The sequence below is a fragment of the Salvia miltiorrhiza genome, chromosome 5 (assembly GCF_028751815.1).
Source record: "Salvia miltiorrhiza cultivar Shanhuang (shh) chromosome 5, IMPLAD_Smil_shh, whole genome shotgun sequence".
In the NCBI taxonomy this organism is placed as follows: domain Eukaryota; kingdom Viridiplantae; phylum Streptophyta; class Magnoliopsida; order Lamiales; family Lamiaceae; genus Salvia; species Salvia miltiorrhiza.
The window spans coordinates 36905293-36925482 of NC_080391.1; positions in this window are offsets into that span (position 1 = coordinate 36905293).

Genomic DNA, 20190 nt, shown 5'->3' on the forward strand with positions numbered 1-20190 from the left:
ATGATTGCACTAGGATGACATGGGTTTATTTTCTTAAACATAAGTCTCAGGTTTTTGAAAAATTTACTCATTTTTATACTATGATCCAAACTCAATTTCAGAAAAGTATCCAAACTCTTAGAACTGACAATGGAGGGGAGTTTGTTAATAATTCCATGAAAGAGTTTAGTCAACAAAAAGGAATGATCCACCAAACAACCTGCCCCCACACCCCTGAACAAAATGGTGTTGCCAAAAGGAAAAATCGTATTCTACTTGAAATGACTCGTGCTATGATGATCGAGTCACGAGTTCCCAACTTTTTCTGGCCTGAAGCTGTTGTAACTTCTGTTTATCTTATAAATCATCTCCCCACAAGAACCCTTCGGTTCCAAACTCCCTTACAGAAGCTGTCTACCTTCACTAATATACCTCCTGCCCTCACGTTGCAACCATGAATCTTTGGTTGTTCCGTTTTCGTTCATATCCCTAAACATGAACGAACAAAACTCTCTCCATGTGCGATTAAGTGTGTGTTTGTGGGTTATGGGGTCAATCAAAAGGGGTATAGGTGTTACAACCCTCAAAATCGTCAAATCACGACCACCATGAACTGTAACTTTCTTGAAACTGAGTACTTTTACAGTAACCACCTTAACAGTCAGGGGGAGAGTGAGAGTAAAAATAAGAATGAGATCGACTTGTTAAGTTGGTTACCAATGCCAGTTCCGGAAGCAGATCCAACAGAAAAAGTTAACCTAGCCACTGAGCTTACTCCATCTACATCCGAACAATCCATTCCGCTGCATGAACCACAGCTGTCGATATATTCTCCGCTGCCGATATCTGAGGTAAGGAATACTGAACCTACTATAGCTTCCGATTCCACTAATCAAATGTCTCAAGTTGTTGAAGAGAATCATAGAGAACAAGAGGAACATGTGGTGGAAGAAGAAACAAGGAGATATGTGCTACCACCAAGGAGTACTCGGGGCGTTCCTCCCAAGCGATATACCCCAGAAAAGATTGGAAGAAATTCCCGGTACCCCATTGGGAACATTGCTATAGGGAACCTGTCCCGAACCGCCACAGCATATGAAGCTGCCTTGTATGATGAAGAGATTCCTCAAACCGCAGAACAAGCTCTCAAGATTGAGCATTAGAGGGAGGCCATGAGAAAGGAGATAAGTGCCTTGAATCGGAATCATACATGGGAAAAATATAGATTACCAAAGGGAAAGAAACCCGTTGGATGCAAATGGGTTTTCACAATCAAAAGGAAACCAGATGGATCCATTGAACGATACAAAGCTCGGCTAGTTGCAAAAGGATACACACAGATGTATGGAATTGATTATGAGGAAACCTTCTCACCTGTTGCGAAGATGAACACTGTCAGAACCCTTTTCTCCATTGCCGCCAATAAGGATTGGGATCTTCATCAGTTCGACGTCACAAATGCTTTTCTTCATGGAGAACTAGAAGAAGAGAGAGAGGTCTACATGGAGGTACCCCAAGGTTTCTCTGATGATTTTGAAGATGGAGAGGTGTGCAAGTTGAAGAAGACTTTGTATGGACTCAAACAGTCTCCCAGGGCTTGGTTTGGGAGGTTTACCACAGCCATGAAGAAATTTGGATACCAACAAAGCAATTCCGACCACACTCTATTCATAAAGAAACGAGGTGATCTCATTTCCTGTTTAGTTATCTATGTTGATGACATGATCATAACAGGAGATGACTCGGAGGAGATTCTGAAACTGAAAGAGAACCTATTCAAAGAATTTGAGATGAAGGACCTGGGTAGACTAAAATACTTCCTTGGCATAGAAGTCCTTAGATAAAAAAGGGGGATCTTTATCAACCAGAAAAAGTATACTCTAGACCTTCTAGCTGAAACAGGGATGCTAGACTGCAAGGCAGCAGAGACACCTATTATTGTGAATCATGGGCTCCAAATTGTGAATGGAGCTGAATTGGCTGATCGAGGAAAATATCAGCGGTTGGTAGGGAAACTCATTTATCTTTCTCACACACGACCTGATATTGCTTACGCTGTTGGAGTTGTAAGCCAGTTCATGCACCAACCACAAACTGATCACATGGAAGCTGCACTCAGGATTGTAAGATATTTGAAAGGAACTTTTGACTATGGAGTGCTGTTCAAGAAAGCTGGACATTTAGAGATACAAGCATACACTGATGCTGACTGGGCTGGAAATCCTGTTGACAGGAAATCAACAGCAGTATACTTCGCTTTTATTGGAGGTAACCTTGTCTCGTGGAGGAGTAAGAAACAGAAAGTGGTAGCTATCTCAAGTGCAGAAGCTGAGTTCAGGGGAATCAAGAGTGGACTGACCGAAGTCCTGTGGTTAAGAAGACTGTTGATTGAGTTAGGTCTTCAACCAACCAAGACGTGCCAAATGTTCTGTGACAACAAAGCGGCCATCAGCATATCTGAGAACCCGGTCCAGCATGACAGAATTAAACACGTCGAGGTAGATAGACACTTCATCAAAGAGAAGATTGAAGGAGGAATTGTGGCTTTGCCATTTGTGAGATCTGAAGAGCAGCTGGCTGATATCTTAACCAAGGCTGTGAACTCCAAAAGTTTTTCTGAGGTCCTAGGCAAGTTGAGTATCGCAAATCCCGTTACCATTACTCAACTTGAGGGGGAGTGTTGAAAGTTAGAAAGGAAATATTGCATTAGTACAATTAAGGATCAATCAAACATTCTAAAGATCCTTGATTATTTTTTCCATTATCTCTTTCCTTATGTAAGCTTTTCCTAACCCTATAAAAGGGTGGTTGTAATTTACAAGCAATGCAAGCAATACAAAACACAATCTTCTCAATCTTCGATTCTTCTCTTCTCTATAATGTTGATACCATGTGTTAACAGTTCTGGAACCATACAACCTCTTTAGCAGCTTCAGAAGTAGCTACATACTCGGCTTCCATAGTGGAGTCTACAATGCATTTCTGCTTTGCACTCCGCCATGATACGGCTCCACCTCCCAAGGTAAACACACATCCAGAGGTAGATCTCTTCTCATCCCGGTCAGCTTGGAAATCCGAATCGGTATAACCCAAAGGAGTTAGACTGTCTGATTGGTAAACTAGCCTATAATCTCGAGTCCTTTTAAGGTACTTGAGAATATGCTTTACTGCAGTCCAGTGTCCTGGTTCAGGGTTTGACTGATATCTTGCAACCATGCCAACGACATAGCAAATATCAGGTCTCGTGCAAAGCATTGCATACATGAGGCTACCTACAGCGGAAGCATATGGTACCTTCCTCATTTCCTTAACCTCACTAGGCGTCTTAGGACATATGTCCTTAGACAGAGGAATGCCATGTCTGAAAGGTAGCAAGCCTTTCTTGGCAGTTTGCATGCAAAAACGAGCAATCACAGTATCAATGTAGGACGCTTGAGATAAGCTCAACGTCCTTTTCTGGCGATCACGAACAACCTTGATCCCCAGGATGTACGCTGCATCTCCTAAGTCCTTCATTTGAAACTGTTCGGATAACCATTTCTTTATGTCTGATAATAGCTCAACATTGTTGCCAATGAGGAGGATATCATCTACATAAAGTACAAGGAAAACCACATCGCCATTGGCATCTAAACGGTACACGCAACTTTCATTTTCACAACGAGTAAATCCATAGGATTTAATGACCTCGTCAAAACGTTTGTTCCATGACCTCGAAGCTTGCTTAAGTCTATAAATGGACTTCTTCAGCTTCCATACAAGATGCTCTTCGCCCTTTTTCACAAACCCTTCGAGTTGCTGCATATAAATGTCCCTTCCTTCTTCAAGGGAACCGTTTAGAAAAGCGGTTTTGACATCCATTTGCCAAATCTCAAGGTTCATGTGGGCTGCTATGGCAAAGAGTATTCGGATAGACTTAAGCATGGCAACCGGCGAAAAGGTTTCATCATAATCTATACCCTGTTCCTGGGTATAACCTTTCGCCACCAGTCTAGCTTTAAAAGCTGCGACTTCACCATCCGAATCTCGCTTTCTCTTGTATACCCACCTACTACCTATAGCTTCAAAGCCATCAGGTAGTTCAGTTTTCTCATATACATCCATAGCTGTCATGGATTCTATCTCAGAAACCATGGCGTCGTACCATGAATCTGCATCTAGATCTTCCATCGCTTGTCTAAAGTTATTGACTCATCCAAAAACACCTAGCGGATGGACTCGAATTTATACGAGGTCGTCCTAGGGCGGTAAGGTGACTCAAGTCGTCTCTCAAGGAAGGCTTAGCAGGGCTTCAATTGTGCTACTCACAGGAAACAGGAAATAAACCTACACTCTCTAATCAGATAGCTGGGTCTGGCACTCTCTCTTTTAAATCTAGGCGTAATTAAATAAGGCTTGTAAAATTATCTAATGCAGAATCAACAGAAAGCATATAAATCTATCTAGGCGAAAATAGGAAGCAGATTAAGAACGCAGGGAACTAATAAACCTAGGATTCTAACTAGCAATCTAGAAAGCATTAGATAATTCAATCAAATAAGAACAACGATTATCTAGGCGAGATAAAAGAACAATCAATCATCAAATAACTCGAAGCAACAATAATCTATGCGAAGGAAATAGACTAGCATTCAAACATATAGAAAGCAATAACTAAGTTCTTACAGCGAGTACGATCCAAATCTTCAATCTAATGTAATGAAAACAATCATAATCTTCAATCCACGAAGCCACAAGATGTTTGTTGATGTTTTAGCTACTCTAAAACTAAGGGAAAACAAGGAAAATCGCCTAGGAGGCTGCTGGGGTCGAGAAGTGCCAAGAAAAACCCTAAAAATGGGTTTTAAACCAAAAATCCGTAACTGCCAGAAATACGCAGTAGGCGGCCGCCTAGAAGTAGGCGGTGGCCGCAGAAAGTAGGCGGCCGCCTAGAAGTAGGCGGTGGCCTAGAAGTAGGCGGTGGCCGCAGAAAGTAGGCGGCCGCCTAGAAGTAGGCAGTGGCCGCAGAAAGTAGGCGGCCGCCTAGAAGTAGGCGGTGGCCTAGAAGTAGGCGGTGGCCGCAGAAAGTAGGCGGCCGCCTACTACCCCTTTCGTAAATCCAAGGTAGGCGAGCGGCGAGGCTAGGCGGGCGCCGTGTGTGCGGCGGTGGCCGCAAGAGTAGGCGGCCGCCTACCCGGAGGCGGTGGCCTAGTCTGGCGGCGGCAGCTGCTCCGGCAGTTGCCTCTTTATCCAAAAATGCTCAAAACTTCACGAAAAACTTCCCAAACTCCGGAATCCTGCACCAACAAGAAAATGCAGCAAACAACACTCAAGCAAGAATAAAATGGCACGAAAATGCACAGAGTATGCTCGAATGTGCATCAGACAACCCAACAATAACACTCAAAAACAAGGTAAACAACCCCCCACACTTAATCCATTGCTTGTCCTCAAGCAACACTCACAACATCAAATGGGAATCCACAAGCGATTCTACTCACCAAGCAAAACACCAACCAATCCAAGTCTTTCTAGATATCAATGTCCCCAATGAAGTGTTCAAAGCTAAGGTTTAAAATGCAACAACAAGATGATACAACCCAATCCGATCAGACCCAATTCTCCGCTAGGGGTGAATTTCCTAATGCAATTTCCTTTATAATCATATCTCCTTCCTTTTTCACATTCTTTCATTTTTCTCACATCTCACTTCTCTGTTTTTTTTTTTTTGGGTCAAGTTATTTTCGCTCTTAATAGATAGGCCATAATTGACGAGATTGAACTTTTGGAGGTGATCTAAAATATTCTCGTGTGGTTTCCCATGCTCATAATGATGCTATTAGAGGAGCAGAGACCCAGAGCTATCAAGGACTTCAACAACCAACCATACATTTCAACGCAGAGATAGATATTAGGATATTGCAATGAAAACACTCCCCCTAGCATCTACCGGACAAATCACGTCAAGAGTTGCTCATCAGGGTGTTGCATCCAAACATTAAACTAATTACACCACATTGGGAACAAATCAAATCACAAAAGACAAAGATAACAATCAACTCGAATCACAAACCAGAATCGCTAGTGAACCACCATCAACATGCGAGGTGCAATTAAAAACAAACAAGAAATCAAGACAAGGGGACCATTCGCCCCCACACAAGAAAGCTCACAAACGCAACAAAAAGAAACACCCACAGGATCCACAAATACCAAACCAACTAACACCCCCCACACTTAAAATCTGGCACTGTCCTCAGTGCAAACAAAAAGAGGGGTGAAAGAGGAAACTTCCCTGAATACCGATCCAAGTGGTGAGTCTGTAGTGTCCCACGATGTCTGCCTCTCTCTCAACCATAGAACAAGCAGTCTCCAACGCAATAACCTGCACCAAACAACAGAAACAACAAAACACAACGCAAACAAAACGAAAGAAAAATGAAACAAGAAAAAGCAAGAAAACATGGGTTGCCTCCCATGCAGCGCTAGTTTTTAAGTCGCCAGCCCGACTAAGAGAACCCCTTAACCAAAATCCGATTGAAGCTCTAGCTGCCTTAACGCCCTTGTAAACACATTTTCTTGCATTGCAGCTGCGGGTCCTCCAAATGAGCGCTTCATGCTCATATCATGAGATGGCCCTCTATCCACATATCCAACGAGATTGAGTGCCCCAGCCTCATCAAGCTTCTCCTCTAGTAGCGAGGCACACAGAAGGCCTTGCTCTTTATTTTCTTCCTCTTGCAGCTTATCTAGGAATTCTTGCTCAATCTCTCTTTCATCTTGCAAGTTAGCAAGAAATTCTTCCATGATCTCGTCCTCCTCCTGTAGCTTATTCAAGAGTTCCTGCACAATACAATTCTCCTCCAAAGCATCAATAGTTTCAACATAAGAGCATCTTTGAATTAAGGAAGTGGAGGGAGTAGGTTTTTCATCAAAGGTTGAGAATGTTATCGCTCTACCTGCCCCTGCCATACTCACAGTCCCCGTACTCACATCGATGCGAGTCTGGGTGGTGGCCATAAAGGGTCGGCCAAGTAGCACGAGATGCCCATTCTCGCCTCTAATCCCTTTTCCCACATCAAGTACAACAAAGTCAGCTAAAACACTAATCCCCCTCACGACCACCTCAACATCCTCGACAAGGCCTCGTGGGCTGCTAATGGAGCCGTCAGCTAGCTCTATCTTAATGTTCGTGCATTTCAGCTCTTTATTTCCCAATTTCTCAAAAATATCAAGCGGCATCAAATTGACTGCCGCGCCCAAATCAAGCATTCCTAAGACCTTTTCAACCCCACCTAAGCTAATATCAAAAATAAAGCTACCTGGATCTCCTTGCTTGGGTGGTGGTTGTTCTGGTGCCACGGTGACAGGTGGCAGTGGCCCACTGGGGCATTGGGTAGCCTTGATTGCTCGCACGGTTTTGCTTCTCCACTTCCCCGTGGTTATTGGGATAGTTTCCTTGATTACCGCCACGGCATGAGCTTGACGCGGCTGTTCTTGCTGCAGCTGATTTAGGGCTCCTGTAAGTTGCCCAACTGTAGTCTCGAGGCACTTGATGGTAGCACTCTGAGACTCCATGTTCTGTTTGGTCATCTCCATGAAGGACTGCATGGTGTCCTCGAGAGACGGCTTCTGCGGTTGAGCTTGCTTCTGAAACTGTTGGGGGGCATTCTGGTATTGCTGCTGCTGCTGAAAATTCCCTTGTTGCATAGGGAACTGTTGATACTGCTGATACTGCGGGGGCTGCTGCTGCTGATAAGCTTGAGTGTAGTTCTGCTGCTGAGCTCTCCAACCCGAACTGGAGCTTTGTTGCCCTTGATTAAAGATAGGCCTCTGTTCAAATTGAGGCCTCCCCGGATAGCTCTGAGCAGCATAGACCTATGCTTCTCCTTCAGGTGTGAATTCCCCCATGCGATGGCACGCGTTGGTTCCATGACCAAAATCGCCACATATTCCACATCCTTCTGCTGGTGGCGCGTGAACTGGTGGGGCTTCTGCCTGGTTCATCTTGAGGTGCTGAACTTGCCTCATCAAATCTGCTACTTGCTTCTGAAGCTCATTGTTGGGAGCTACTGCATTGGCTTCAACCCTCCTTCCTCTAACTGATTTCTGTTGAGAACTCGCTGCAAGTGTGTTGAAAATCTCCTTGATCTCATCAGCTGTCTTCCGGGCAATGTTGCCCCCTGCTGTACTGTCCACCATAAACTGTGCCGTCTGAATCAATCCGTCATAGAAGAACTGCATCAACATGATGGGTGCTAACTGGTGCTGTGGGCACTGGCGGAGGAGCTCTTGGAATCTCTCCCAAGCCTCGTGGAGAGGCTCGTCAGCTCCTTGCATGAAGTTCATTATTTGAGTCCTCATCTCCTGTGTCTTGTGATTAGGGTAATATTTGAGCATGAACTTCTCACATGCCTCGCTCCACGTGGTTATGGAGTTTGGCCGCAGGGACAGCAACCACGTCCTCGCCCGGTCTTTGAGTGCACAGGGTAAGCACTTGAGTCTCAATTGATCCTCGGTGAGCTCCAACAGTGGGAAGGTCTGTACTTGCGTGCAGAAGTCCCGGATGAATTGTAGAGCATCCTCACTCGGCATCCCATAAAAGAGCGGCAGCAGGCTTGAATCGTTCGGCTTCAGATTATAATTCCGGACTGCCGTGGGAAGCACTATCGCCGACGTGCTAGTGTTCCCGATAACAGGCCTGGAAAAATCCCCCATATACTGTACATTCTGCTCCGCCATGACTTCTTGGTCGAGACTGGGATAATCCTCTTCACAATCTTCCTCTGGATACTGCGATTCCACAAAGTTTCTCGAACTGGACTCGGACTCCTCCTCCAAGCTAGAAAGGACCTCACGAGGTCGGTGAATGTTGTCAAAGTAAGGTACTAGCTTTCTCTTCAAGCTGCGGCGACCTTGCATACACAACACTAGCAAACCAAATCAAACGCACCGGAGGGAGAAAAATAACCGAGTCAAAAGAAATAAACAAAAATAAACACGGAAAACAATGCAACACAATCAAATGCCTAAAGCCTTCCCCGGCAACGGCGCCAAAATTTGACTCATCCAAAAACACCTAGCGGATGGACTCGAATTTATACGAGGTCGTCCTAGGGCGGTAAGGTGACTCAAGTCGTCTCTCAAGGAAGGCTTAGCAGGGCTTCAATTGTGCTACTCACAGGAAACAGGAAATAAACCTACACACTCTAATCAGATAGCTGGGTCTGGCACTCTCTCTTTTAAATCTAGGCGTAATTAAATAAGGCTTGTAAAATTATCTAATGCAGAATCAACAGAAAGCATATAAATCTATCTAGGCGAAAATAGGAAGCAGATTAAGAACGCAGGGAACTAATAAACCTAGGATTCTAACTAGCAATCTAGAAAGCATTAGATAATTCAATCAAATAAGAACAACGATTATCTAGGCGAGATAAAAGAACAATCAATCATCAAATAACTCGAAGCAACAATAATCTATGCGAAGGAAATAGACTAGCATTCAAACATATAGAAAGCAATAACTAAGTTCTTACAGCGAGTACGATCCAAATCTTCAATCTAATGTAATGAAAACAATCATAATCTTCAATCCACGAAGCCACAAGATGTTTGTTGATGTTTTAGCTACTCTAAAACTAAGGGAAAACAAGGAAAATCGCCTAGGAGGCTGCTGGGGTCGAGAAGTGCCAAGAAAAACACTAAAAATGGGTTTTAAACCAAAAATCCGTAACTGCCAGAAATACGCAGTAGGCGGCCGCCTAGAAGTAGGCGGTGGCCGCAGAAAGTAGGCGGTGGCCTAGAAGTAGGCGGTGGCCGCAGAAAGTAGGCGGCCGCCTACTACCCCTTTCGTAAATCCAAGGTAGGCGAGCGGCGAGGCTAGGCGGGCGCCGTGTGTGCAGCGGTGGCCGCAAGAGTAGGCGGCCGCCTACCCGGAGGCGGTGGCCTAGTCTGGCGGCGGCAGCTGCTCCGGCAGTTGCCTCTTTATCCAAAAATGCTCAAAACTTCACGAAAAACTTCCCAAACTCCGAAATCCTGCACCAACAAGAAAATGCAGCAAACAACACTCAAGCAAGAATAAAATGGCACGAAAATGTACAGAGTATGCTCGAATGTGCATCAGACAACCCAACAATAACACTCAAAAACAAGGTAAACAGTTATCAGGGTCGATATCCTTTTGTTCATCAACAGGAAGAAGATCCGAAGACTCTCCAAAGAACATAAATCGATCGGGTTGAATTATAACCCTCCCACTACGACGAAGCGGTGGTGGTACAGCTGTGACAATGGTTTGTGTAGTATCCTGTGGTGCATTCAGTTGCACACTTGGCTGGGGTGATTGAATTGCCTGTCCATTGCCTTCGATTTCTTGAAGGACAATCTCAGACTTAGACTTGTGTTTATCTACATAATCCTGTTCCAAGAATCGTGCGTTGGTGCTAATAACCACTTTCTGATCCTTAGGATTATAAAAATAACCACCTTTCGTTTCCTTAGGATACCCTACAAACAACATTACTTCACATCTAGGTTCCAATTTCTTCGCTTCCTTGTCTAGCACGTATGCAGGACAACCCCATATCCTTATATGGCTTAAGCTGGGCTGGCGCCCAGACCATAACTTGATAGGAGCTTTAGGAACCGATTTGGACGGTACTAGATTTAGCAAGTAAGCTGCTGTTTCCAAGGCATATCCCCAAAACGAAATAGGCAACGATGCATAACTCATCATCGATCTTGCCATTTCCAAAGGAGTTCTATTTCTTCTCTCTGCCACACCGTTCTGTTTGGGGAGTACCCAGTGCAGTCAATTGGGATGTAATCCCTGAATCTGACAAGTATTGCAAAAATTCATTTCTGAGGTATTCGCCACCGCGATCAGACCGCAATGACTTGATAGATTTACCCAATCTATTCTCCACTTCTGCCTTGAATTCTTTGAATTTCTCAAAGCATTCAGAATTGCGTTGAAGTAGGTAAATGTACCCATATCTTGAGTAATCATCAATGAAAGTGACGAAATACTCATACCCTCCACGAGCTTTTGTGGACATCGGTCCACACAAGTCAGAGTGAATCAATTCTAACACATGCGAGGCCCTATTCCCTTTAGCCTTAAAAGGTCTTGCCGTCATCTTTTCTTCTATACAGGATTCGCAGGTTCTAAATAGAACAGCTTGAAAGTCTTTCAAGATTCAATTTGATACGAGCCTTTGGATCATATTTAGATTGATGTGGCCTAATCTTAGATGCCAAGCATGTGTATATTGTTCATGAGAAAAAAGTTTCCTCTTATTCGGATTAGGACAGATTTGTGATGTAGATGCAACATGGACAGAATTTTTAATTGGACATGTAATAGTAATGAGAGAGTTATTCAAAATTCTGTTGGATTTGTATACTGAAAGCAAGAACTTTATGCTTGTATACAATGATTCCTGTTATTCACTATTCTTATCTCCTATCTGATTGTGTTCATGATTGCATATGTATGTTCTTTATCTCTGTATAAGTAGATTATATGGTGTGTTGTAGATCACAGAAGACCATATAATTGGAATAACCTTAAGAGATATAATTTGATCACAGCCGAAATAACTCTAGGACAAGTTATTGTTTTAGGCTGCAGTATAGATGGAAGTAGTTTGTCTTGGCTACTTGTCTATACTGGTACGTCATTACGTATTGATAGGACCACAGTTTGAGATGTATTCTTCTATCTGACTTAAGTGAAGAATCAAGATCTCGGTGACTTATAAATCTTAATACTAATAAGTATTCAGATATATATGTTAATTCGTATATCACTTTGACTTACTATGAGCGAGAGTTAAATACTAACTCGAGTACTCTGTATCTTGGGTGATAGCAGTTAATATATGATATTTGATTATCTGTATTAGTACCCGTATCCGGTATAGGATAATGACATCCCCTTAAGGAGCTCAATAAGGTTTATTACGCTAAACCCTGCAGGTTGATTAAGTTCAGGCGTAATAATAAAGATTGAGTGGTACTGCTTAAGGAATTATTAAGAGATTAATTAATTTAAGCTGTCAGAGCTCTAATTAATTAATGGATGTCGGATATTTTAAATACGGAGATTTAATAAGTCTAAATACAAGCCCCGACTCATCACCGGCAATAAAGGGGTAAGTCAGTATCGGTTCTCTAGTGGAATGAACTGATATTTATAAATTAATTATGGTCTGGGCTGACCATGGATGAATTAATTTATTTGAGGCCCATCTTTATTCCTTGTATCTGGTCCCTGGGCTGGCCCAATGTCTCCTAGCCCATGAAGACAGAATTTTCGGCCCTAGCACTGTAATTGGCGCCTCCTCCTTATTTCTGTATTATTAAATACAGCTGTCAGCTCTCAGGAAAATACACTGATAAAATATTAGGGTTTGAGAGCAGAGGGAGGCGCAGAAAATCGTGAGGTGCCATTCTGCCTTGGGAGTTCTCATAGCTCGTTGTCCATCCAACGTTGGGAATTGAGCGGGATACAGTCGAGAAGATCAGAGCTGGAGTCTGAATCATTCGACGCGATCATCAACCATCTGTGCATCCGTTTCTCAAGTAAGTTTTCCTAACACCTGTGTGCAGCTGTTAAATTCATAGGAGCATGTTAGGAATTAATCGTTGTATGGCAAATTAATAATAACCAAGAAACGATCATCGGGCAATCGGAACGTTAATTCAATTTAATATTCCTTCAATTGGTATCAGAGCCCAGGATTATTTTCTTGGCTCTATTATTAATTTGTGTACGATTAATAATATGCGTTGTTTTTTAACTGCTGTTGTTCTTCGTGATTCGTTGATTCGTGGGATACGTCGTTTGACGTTGTAATCGTTTTTCACCACGAGAAAATCCGTGGTTAGATTAGGATTTCAATTGTATTTGTTTTTTTCCGTTGTAAATCTGTAAAATTGAAGAACGAGACGAGGACGACGACGAATCAACGACGAGGAAGGTGTAAGGACGAGCAACGGGCACGGAGCGAGCAAGGCCGCCGGCGCCAAGGGCTGCGCGCGCGCTGAGCGCCGCGCGCCTGGGCAGGCGCCGTGCGCCCTTGCTGCTGCTGCTCGATGCGAGGCGAGGCGGGCGGCTGCTGCTGTGCGGGTCGGGCAGGGAAGGAGGCTGCAGCCGGCAGGGGCTGTGCGCGCTCGGGGGCCGCGCCTGCGCGCTTCGCGCGCTGCGCGCCCAGCGGGCGGCGCACTGCCGCTGCTGCCGCTGCTGCTGTCCACGCCGGGATGCCTGCTGGAGCTGCTGCTGCTGGGAGCGCTGGAGCCCGCTGCTGCTGCTGGTGCGTTCGTGCGGTGGAGGGGCCGGGTGCTGGTGGCGCCGAGCGCTGCTGACCGGGCGGCTGCTCGCGCGGGTGGCCGGCGCCGGGCTGCTGCCGAGCGCGGGGCGGCTGTTTGGGAGATGGCCGCGGCGGCTAGGGTTTCCAAACCCTAGCTGCGATTGCTTCTCAAACCCTAGGGGGCCCAAACCCTAGCTTGACGGGCCCATGTGTTCGGGCCGAGTTTTATCTTCAGTTTTTGGGCTTGTTTTTCTATTTTATTTTGTAATAGAATAGATGTTGGGTTTCCACGAATGGATCACGAAGAATTTTAATTCTTTTATTACTGTTCTTTGCATGTCGTGGTTGTTAATCCCTTATGCTCTTTACCTGCTTTTTGCACGTCTTTGCTTGTTAATATTTGTTTATTAATTGCGCTTAGACGAGCATGTTTGTAGGTTTGCCGTTTTCTTAAGCATGTTTTAGAATTCTGCGAGCATGATTTACATGTTGCGTTCTAGAGAAGCATGTTTAGGTTTATGTGCTTGAGCATGAACAAACCTTTTGAAAGAAAAAGACTAAGCAGTTTAATAATTTTTATAGTAATTAAAAATTATTTTAGACCTCCACATGCGGTCTCTAGACAAAGTGATTAGCAATATGAGTAAACGTCCACCCAACGTGGCTTACTTCATATTTGTTTTTCATAAGTTTGTCAGAAGAGGTTTCTATAAAAAATATTTAAACCATTAAAGTAGTGGGAGTTATGCAGTAAACGTCCACCCAACGTGGCTTACTTGTGTAATTTTCACAAGTACTTTGGAGAATGGAATTAAATAAGATAACCAAGAAAATTAAATTGAAAGCGGCATGGTCCTAGTGAGTATGCTAATTTCGAGAATTTAATTTTCAAGGTTAAAATGTGGTCATTGCTTAGATATCATATCAAGTACAATGTACAACTCCCAAAGGAGTCCCTTCTTGATGATGATATGGTCTAGTTAAGGTGCCAACTATTAATTTCCTTTGTCAAAAAGGTTAAGTTGACATGGATGGAAATTAAATGACTAGGTAAATAGTCTGGTTGAGGAGTTCATGTGTAAACGTCCACCCAACGTGGCTTGCACATGGGATTCTTTGAGCCGTTGGAGGTTTCATTAATATTGTTTTATCAAAAGGTTACAATATTACTGTTACGAACTATGTGCGTTTCATGTTCTTACATGTTTATTTGTTTACTTTCAGATATGTCTATGTCTCCGATTATTAACATTCTAGCCAACAATCCTCTCACCGGTCCAAATTACACTGAATGGAAACGCCATATTATGTATATTCTTGACGCTGATGAGCACAGTTTTGTGCTTACCACTCCACGTCCCGCGGCCTTAACTGATGAGTCGACTGATGCGGAACGTGAGGCGCATAAAAGGTGGCACAAGTCGAATAATATGGCCAAGTGCTATATTATGATGACTATGTCGCAAAATTTGCAACTCCAGCATCAGGTCATGGATGACGCAGCGACCATCATGTTAAACCTCAGCGAGGTTTATGGGGAGTCCGAGAGGTCTGCTCGTTTTAACTTGATGAGAGAAATCTTATCTTGTAAAATGAGCGAGGGCAGCTCGGTGCACGATCATGTCATGCATATGACAAATCTGTTTGACAGGCTTGATCTGCTAGGAGGGGGTATCGAAGGCGAAGCCAAGGTCGATATCATCCTCAATACTCTCCCCAAGACTTTTGAGCATTTCCGTCTCAATGTCGTTATGAGCAAGGCCAACTATACTCTTAATGAGTTGTTGAATGCTCTAGTTTCGGCAGAGGGGGTCATGGGCACGCGCAATGGGAAAGAGGTCCTTGTTGCTGCCAAGGGATCTACTTCTTCGTCGAAAGGCGGGAAAAAGAAGTGGAAAGGTCCAAAGGGCAAGCATGACCATGAGGCTAGTGGGAGCGGTAAAGCCAAGGTTGATGGCCCTAGCGGCGGCGTGAACAAGCCGACAGCCAAGGGAAAGTGCTTCAAGTGCGGCAAGGTTGGGCATTGGAAGAAAGATTGTCCAGTGCTCAAGGCAAAGGGACAAGGTACGTCACAAGTTTTAGTAACAGAAACATGTTTAGCTTCGTTTTCTACTCATTCGTGGGTAGTGGATACGGGGGCAACTGACCATGTTTGTTACACCTTGCAGGGGTTCAACCCAACAAGGGAGCTGGCAAGTGATGAGATCACCATCTCCATGGGCAATGCGTCGAAGGTCGCAGCTGTTGCTATTGGAGATTTATCTTTATGTTTTGGTGATGACATTTTAGTTTTGAGAGATATTTTATATGTGCCGGAGTTTCGGCGGAACATAATTTCTGTTTCAAAGTTGTTTTTGAATGGATATTCTGTTACTTTTGATGGGGGTGTCTCTATCATGAGAGATAACAAGATTATTTGTTCTGGAATTTTGAACAACTCTCTCTATACTATTACATGTCCAATGAATAACTCTGTCCATGTTGCATCTACATCACAAATTCTTCCAAATCCTAATAAGAGAAAATATTACTCTCATGAACAATATACACATACTTGGCACCTAAGATTAGGCCACATCAATCTAAATAGGATCCAAAGGCTCGTTTCAAATGGAATCTTGAAAGACTTTCAAGCTGTGCCATTTAGAACCTGCGAATCCTGTATAGAGGGAAAGATGACGGCAAGGCCTTTTAAGGCAAAGGGGAATAGGGCCTCGGATGTGTTAGAATTGATTCACTCTGACTTGTGTGGACCGATGTCCACTAGAGCTCGTGGAGGATACGAGTACTTCGTCACTTTCATTGACGATTACTCAAGGTATGGGTATATTTACCTACTTCAACGCAAGTCTGAATGCTTTGAGAAATTCAAAGAATTCAAGGCGGAGGTGGAGAAGAGAACGGGTAAATCTATCAAGTCATTGCGGTCTGATCGCGGTGGCGAATACCTCGGGAACGAGTTTCTGCAATACTTGTCAGATCTTGGGATTACATCCCAATTGACTGCACCGGGTACTCCCCAACAGAACGGTGTAGCGGAGAGAAGAAACAGAACTCTTATGGAAATGGTACGATCTATGATGAGCTATGCATCATTGCCTATTTCGTTTTGGGGATATGCCTTGGAAACAGCGGTTTATTTGCTGAATCGGGTACCGTCCAAATCGGTTCCTAAAACTCCTATTGAGTTATGGTCAGGGCGTAAGCCCAGCTTGAATCATATAAAGATATGGGGTTGTCCTGCATACGTGCTAGACAAGGAAGCGAGGAAATTGGAGCCGAGATGCGAACTAATGCTGTTTATAGGATACCCTAAGGAAACGAAAGGTGGTTACTTTTACAATCCGAAGGATCAGAAAGTGGTTGTTAGCACCAACGCACGATTCTTGGAACACGATTATGAAAGTAATCACAAGTCTAAGTCCGAGATTGTCCTTCAAGAAATCGAAGGCAATGGACAGGCGATTCCATCACCCCAGCCAAGTGTGCAAGTGAATGCACCACAAGACCCTGCACAAACCATTGTCACAACTGTACCACCACCGCTTCGTCGTAGTGGGAGGGTTGTAGTTCAACCCGATCGATTTATGTTCTTGGGAGAATCTTCGGATCTACTCCCTGTTGATGAACAGAAGGATGTCGACCCTGATAACTATAGACAAGCGATGAAAGATCAAGATGCAGATTCTTGGTACGAGGCCATGGTTTCTGAAATAGAATCCATGGGTGCTATGGATGTATACGAGAAGACCGAACTACCAGATGGCTTCCTAGCTATAGGTAGTAGGTGGGTATACAAGAGAAAGAGAGATTCGGATGGCGAAGTCGCAGCTTTTAAAGCTAGACTGGTGGCGAAAGGTTATACCCAGGAACAGGGTATAGATTATGATGAGACCTTTTCGCCGGTTGCCATGCTTAAGTCTATCCGAATACTCCTTGCCATAGCAGCCCACATGAACCTTGAGATTTGGCAAATGGATGTCAAGACCGCTTTCCTAAACGGTTTCCTTGAAGAAGGAAGGGACATCTATATGCAGCAACCTGAAGGGTTTGTGAAGAAGGGCGAAGAGCATCTTGTGTGGAAGCTTAAGAAGTCCATTTATGGACTTAAGCAAGCTTCGAGGTCATGGAACAAACGTTTTGACGAGGTCATTAAATCCTATGGATTTACTCGTTGTGAGAACGAGAGTTGCGTGTACCGTTTAGATGCCAATGGTGACGTGGTTTTCCTTGCACTTTATGTAGATGATATCCTCCTCATTGGCAACAATGTTGAGCTATTATCGGACATAAAGAAGTGGTTATCCGAACAGTTTCAAATGAAAGACTTAGGAGATGCAGCGTACATCCTGGGGATCAAGGTCGTTCGTGATCGCCAGAAAAGGATGTTGAGCTTATCTCAAGCGTCTTACATTGATACTGTGATTGCTCGTTTTAGCATGCAGAATGCCAAGAAAGGCTTGCTACCTTTTAGACATGGCATTCCTCTGTCTAAGGACATGTGTCCTAAGACGCCTAGTGAGGTTGAGGAGATGAGGAAGATACCCTATGCTTCCGCCGTAGGTAGCCTCATGTATGCGATGCTCTGCACGAGACCTGATATTTGCTATGTCGTTGGCATGGTTGCAAGATATCAGTCGAACCCTGGACCAGGACACTGGACTGCGGTAAAGCATATTCTCAAGTACCTGAAGAGGACTCGAGATTATAGGCTAGTTTACCAGTCAGACAGTCTATTTCCTTTGGGTTACACCGATTCGGATTTCCAGGCTGACCGGGATGAGAAGAGATCTACCTCTGGTTATGTGTTTACCTTGGGAGGTGGAGCCGTATCATGGCGGAGTGCAAAGCAGAAGTGCATTGCAGACTCCACCATGGAAGCCGAGTATGTAGCTGCTTCGGAAGCTGCTAAGGAGGCTGTATGGTTCCGGAACTACCTCTTGGATCTAGGAGTGGTCCCTAATTTGCCTAAGAGTATCATAATTTATTGTGATAACTCGGGTGCAGTGGCAAATTCTAAGGAACCCAGGAGCCACAAGGCGTCAAAACACATAGAGAGAAAGTACCACATCATACGAGAAATCGTAAACAGAGGAGATGTGCTAGTAGAGAAGATTGATACATTGGAGAACCTAGCTGATCCTTTCACGAAAAGCTTACCGCAAAAGACCTATGAGAAGCATGCTCGAGGGATGGGATTGCGGTTGATGCCACCCACTTAGAGAAAAACTTTCAGTATAAGTGGGAGAGATGAAGTGAAGTTTTGTAATAGCTAGTATTTAGACACATTGTATACTAAAAGTTTTGCTTTAGTATAAGTGGGAGATTGTTGGATTTGTATACTGAAAGCAAGAACTTTATGCTTGTATACAATGATTCCTGTTATTCACTATTCTTATCTCCTATCTGATTGTGTTCATGATTGCATATGTATGTTCTTTATCTCTGTATAAGTAGATTATATGGTGTGTTGTAGATCACAGAAGACCATATAATTGGAATAACCTTAAGAGATATAATTTGATCACAGCCGAAATAACTCTAGGACAAGTTATTGTTTTAGGCTGCAGTATAGATGGAAGTAGTTTGTCTTGGCTACTTGTCTATACTGGTACGTCATTACGTATTGATAGGACCACAGTTTGAGATGTATTCTTCTATCTGACTTAAGTGAAGAATCAAGATCTCGGTGACTTATAAATCTTAATACTAATAAGTATTCAGATATATATGTTAATTCGTATATCACTTTGACTTACTATGAGCGAGAGTTAAATACTAACTCGAGTACTCTGTATCTTGGGTGATAGCAGTTAATATATGATATTTGATTATCTGTATTAGTACCCGTATCCGGTATAGGATAATGACATCCCCTTAAGGAGCTCAATAAGGTTTATTACGCTAAACCCTGCAGGTTGATTAAGTTCAGGCGTAATAATAAAGATTGAGTGGTACTGCTTAAGGAATTATTAAGAGATTAATTAATTTAAGCTGTCAGAGCTCTAATTAATTAATGGATGTCGGATATTTTAAATACGGAGATTTAATAAGTCTAAATACAAGCCCCGACTCATCACCGGCAATAAAGGGGTAAGTCAGTATCGGTTCTCTAGTGGAATGAACTGATATTTATAAATTAATTATGGTCTGGGCTGACCATGGATGAATTAATTTATTTGAGGCCCATCTTTATTCCTTGTATCTGGTCCCTGGGCTGGCCCAATGTCTCCTAGCCCATGAAGACAGAATTTTCGGCCCTAGCACTGTAATTGGCGCCTCCTCCTTATTTCTGTATTATTAAATACAGCTGTCAGCTCTCAGGAAAATACACTGATAAAATATTAGGGTTTGAGAGCAGAGGGAGGCGCAGAAAATCGTGAGGTGCCATTCTGCCTTGGGAGTTCTCATAGCTCGTTGTCCATCCAACGTTGGGAATTGAGCGGGATACAGTCGAGAAGATCAGAGCTGGAGTCTGAATCATTCGACGCGATCATCAACCATCTGTGCATCCGTTTCTCAAGTAAGTTTTCCTAACACCTGTGTGCAGCTGTTAAATTCATAGGAGCATGTTAGGAATTAATCGTTGTATGGCAAATTAATAATAACCAAGAAACGATCATCGGGCAATCGGAACGTTAATTCAATTTAATATTCCTTCAAATTCCAGAACAAATAGTCGTGTTATTTTTCATGATAGAGACACCTCTATCAAAAGTAACAGAATATCCATCCAAAAACAATTTTGAAACAGAAATTATGTTCCGTCGAAATTCCAGCACATATAAAATATCTCTCAAAACTAAAATGTCATCACCAAAACATAAAGATAAATCTCCAACAGCAACAGCTGCGACCTTCGACGCGTTGCCCATGGAGATGGTGATCTCGTCACTTTCCAGACTCCTTGTCGGCT